Below are 4,542 nucleotides of genomic sequence, written 5' to 3'. Positions count from 1 at the left end.
TTCCCTCAGACCTGTTGATCGTCAAAACATTGCGTTGGTTATCTTTGCATACGGTAGAAGCTTACTCGAATAATGGACGACGAATTCGCGTATTTATTTGTGACATTTCATCCCCTGAATGCTTATTAGAGCAAGCTGTATTATTAGTGGAAGTCGATTGTATATTGAAATTGTAATTTTTAGCGAAGATCTGACGATTTTTACTGCCGATTTTTATTGAATGGAAACTTGTTCGAAGATATTCTTTATTATTCAGAATTTTCTGTTTCGGTGGAGATACCGTCTATCTCCGTTAGAGATATGTAAATTGGTGAAGAAAAACAAAGCTCAAAGTACACTTAAATAACGCGTTTTTGTATTATAAATCAATTACCTTTAATCGTATAAAACATCCAACAACGTGTCTGTATTATAAAATCAGAGAAACTCGAAAATTAAAACAATAGAAGGAAACGTAGTCACTATCCACGAAGTCAGTTTACTTTTTGGAGCGCATTTTTCAACGTTTCGTCAGTCGAGGCATTCCACGTCCCGACGGAATTAGTATTCGAGTCGTTTCAAAGACGCTCTTTCCGTACACGCGGACCTTGGTCACCGCTCGTTTGCCATTTGAAAAGTACTCTTCAATTGTGTGCTTTTCGTCGTCCTCGCGTGAGTGGTCACAAAGGTATTCGTTGTTTGGTCAGACATTTATTTTTACGCCGGGGTCGAGTAAACCAATAAAAACGATTCGACGGAGACTGATTAGCGATTAACATTATCGACGATACCGCGAATCTGAATGTGACGTAAGGTTCGTCTTTGTATAAAACAGATAATAGCTTCCACATCGCGCAGAAAAAGTTGGGGTTAAATTTTAAATTCATTTTTTCTTTATATAAAGAGCAATTACATATCCGACAGGAAAGCATTTTTATTCAAATGAGGCAATTATAATTTTGTAATACACTTTCCAGAGGGAAAAAGAATATTATAATATCATACATGTTATATACATGCATTGTAAATATTATACAGTACTTGCCTGCAACGTAATTTCTCCAATTTAAATTCTTAAAAATTTATACAAATTTAGAAAGAGAAAAGTTATTTTTAAAAAGTGTATTTTTATTTAAATCAGGCAATTATAATTTTTTAATATGTTTTCCAGATAGAAGAAGAATATTATAATATCATATAAAATATAAATAGAGTACAGTACTTGTCTACAAAGTAATTCTCTCAGTTTAAATTCATACAAATTTATACAAATTTAGGAAGAGAAAAATTATTTCTAAAAAGTGTATTTCTATTTAAATCAGGCAATTATAATTTTTGAATACACGTTCCAGATAGAAGAAGAATATTATAATATCATATAAAATATAAATAGAGTACAGTACTTGTCTACAAAGTAATTCTCTCAATTTAAATTCTAAGAAATTTATAAAAGTTTATGAATGCATTCAATGGAAGTTTAGAGCCGTTTTCCACAATTTATAAATAACTTTGTGAGCACAACAAGATTGTGTAAGTACCACATTATACAAGCTCCAGGTGTAACTCGTAAATGGAATCATACTAATGTGCACAACTTACATCAAATCCCTTCCTCGATTCCGTCGACTGCGTTCTGCTGAATTCAGGAAACGCTCCGCGATTTCCCACGAAGCTGGCGGATCGAGCGTCCATGTTAATCTGAAATGAACACCGACAATTATTTGATGAGAATTATACGCGACCGTCGACGATTGGCGTACCAAAATTGATACGATCAATGTGCATCGAGTGGCTCCTCTAAGGATTGAGGTCGCGCACGTGCCACGGGACAATGTGTTAAACGTACGTCAGCAATTAAGACTCGGTGACGTTTTTCTTTCTTATTTTAACCGACGTTGCCCTCTGATTTATTATGTATTTCGCAACTCAATCGAACGTCGCGGTTGCTCAGACGAATTGACACGGTGATACGTGTTCATGACGCGGATTGCGAATGCCTCGGGACGATTATCGATCTCGAGTATCGATTTGAATGATCTAGTGGGAAAATATCGGGGAGACTAGTGTCTCAATGGAGAACATCAAAAATCAATTATTTATCTAATTATAATTATTATCGTAATCACAAAATTTAATTTTGTACTCTATTTTTTTTTTAATTTACTTTTATGAAAATCATTTCTGATATCATTTTCACAAGATTTTTAACTCTGTCGTAGAATGCTGTTAGAATGGTAGCTGGGAAAATCGTAGAGTGTTTATTTGAGGAGTTATTCAAGTACACATGCCAGTTGAAGCAGCTTGCTTGTTAAAGCAGCTGTTTTAGTAGCTCGTGTAATAGTGAGCCATTTCTTTCTAATTTTAAGAGTGGTCTCGGTAGCTTTACGTAGAATGCTTAGAATACGACTTGTTCTATATAACCCTGTTGAATTAAAATTTTTTAATATTAAGAGTTGCATCAAGTGTTTTCAATCTTTACATTTCATCGATGCAAAGATAATGGGGAAAAATAGTTAACCTTATATTGATACAAAAGATATTACTAATAGCTTCATGAGTTTTGTTATGGGTATAAAAGAATTCATCAGGAATAAACATAATTTCTGATCATTTTTATTCTCAAAATTTAATATTTGGATGAGAATATTATCCACCTCTGCTGCAACGTGCAGCGAAACTTTAATGTCCACTTTCGGATGATACTTAAAATTCTTAGTCCACGCTTTCTACTTCCACGCTTTATACTTCAGAGGCGCCATTAAAATATGTTTCCTCCTCCAGTTACGGGATTTCGTAGAAATAGAGTCGAGTACGTCCCCATGACTAAACTTTTCGACGATAACTCGAGGGACGTGAGGTTTCCCTTTAGCTGTTTTCTAGACGGTTGGACGAAATGCATTCCCTAAATCGGCATAGACAAAGAACTGTCCCTTGGCGAAACCGGTTCCAGGCACTTAATATATGTATATCCGAATGCGGGCAGTTATTGGATTTCGAGCCATGATATCTATCATCTCGTCAGACAAGCGACGACAGAAAATGTATCGTTCGGAAGACGAGAAAGATTTACAAATTAAATCCTACAATCTTAACTAAGATATACTATTTAATTAAGGGCTAATAAAACACTTTTCACTTCAACGCATGAGAAAAAACATATTAACTTTGTACAAAAAATATCTATCGTTTCGTCAGACAAGAAACGAAGAGAAAGATTTACAAATTAAATGCTACGATCTTAACAAACACGATATTTAATAATATTTATGACGTTTGATGATATTTAATAACGGGCTAATAAAACACTTTTCACTTCAACGCATGAGAAAAAACACAGCGGGTTCGTGCAAACAATAATTTGCTGCTTCGCAGATTTTTTGCTCCGAATGCAAGTGATATAGCAGCAGGGGACAATCGCGTTAATTAGAGAGAAAGAACTTTCTCGTTAGGTGAACGTTGATTATTCGCTCGCGAGGTCGTTGATGGTCATCCCCGATTGTACCTGGTTGTTATTCACACACCAGTTTCCGTTCTCACAATCATCTCGCGATTATAACTAGAGAGGAGAAGATTCCCGTTAAAATCCTCTGTTTAATAAAAATTGTCCACGCCACGCGGGAACGTTCGGCGGAGCGCGATACCGTAAACTCGCCGCTCGTTCGCGCCTTTAATCTTATCGGCTCGAGAAAAGATTGCTCCGAAATAATACGTTCCTCGGCCAAGATTATTTCAAGAGCGTACTTCGCGCCAAGATTTCGTAATTCGCTCCGAAGTGGACAAAACTTGATAAGAATTTCGAAGAGAGTACAAATTTGATTCGTCATTCGTTGAATAGAAATTATTATTCCAATTTTAAAAATATTTCGAGTAAATTATTAGTTGGAGCGAGCATTACGTAATACTTTTCGAGGCATCGCTTCGATATCTAACATTGGAGAAAATCGTTACTCCGATAAGTAACTTATTCCGACATCATTTTACTCGACTTAAGGAAAACCTGCGAGTTTAGCTAGAATATTCGCCGCGATACCACCGCGTTTTTACTGGAAACCGATAAGGATTGCGGCGACGTCGCTGTTGACAATCGCGATTACACGGAGTCCACGAATCCACGAAATCGCGATGCCCATCCCGTTAAAGGGCACGATTCCAGTTGACGTACACGAACCGAGAACGTACCGAAGCCTGGAGAACCGGTTTGAGCCGAAAGTCGGCTATGGATCGCTAGTTCCTACGGTCGGGACACGTCTAGCTCATTACAGGGAAGAAGAGCTGGATAAACTCGCGACGTTAGGTGACTGGAAGCGGGAAACCCGCTTCAACCGACTTACGCGGACTTCGTGTCAGCAAGAAGTGTCGATGCACTGAACACTCGCACTGCGTGGGAATCGCCATCGCGATGCAACTAGGAAATGAGTGGAAGCAGACAGAAAGATATCCTACTAATTTGCAAATTTTTATTTAATGTGTAGAATAAGTGGAATTTATTACATTAAAGACCCAATTCCAAGATCAGCTGAAGTAACACCCTAGAGACACCCTATAGATACTCTACCAATTTCT

At 37.1% G+C, this 4,542-nt stretch overlaps 1 protein-coding gene across 1 annotated transcript in view; it reads right to left on the bottom strand.

The window, feature by feature from the left end:
• The window catches only part of LOC128878284 (chondroitin sulfate synthase 1), a 21,435-nt gene that overhangs the window by 14,045 nt on the left and 2,848 nt on the right, over positions 1–4,542 (bottom strand). Inside the window, exon 2 of the mRNA XM_054126370.1 lies at positions 1,579–1,677. The gene's annotated coding sequence lies outside the window, so the exon portion shown is untranslated. The remainder of the gene's footprint in view (positions 1–1,578; positions 1,678–4,542) is intronic.

Source organism: Hylaeus volcanicus, chromosome 6, assembly GCF_026283585.1.
Source record: "Hylaeus volcanicus isolate JK05 chromosome 6, UHH_iyHylVolc1.0_haploid, whole genome shotgun sequence".
In the NCBI taxonomy this organism is placed as follows: domain Eukaryota; kingdom Metazoa; phylum Arthropoda; class Insecta; order Hymenoptera; family Colletidae; genus Hylaeus; species Hylaeus volcanicus.
Note: the sequence above shows the minus strand (reverse complement) of the source record. Positions and strands in the feature narration are given on the sequence as shown.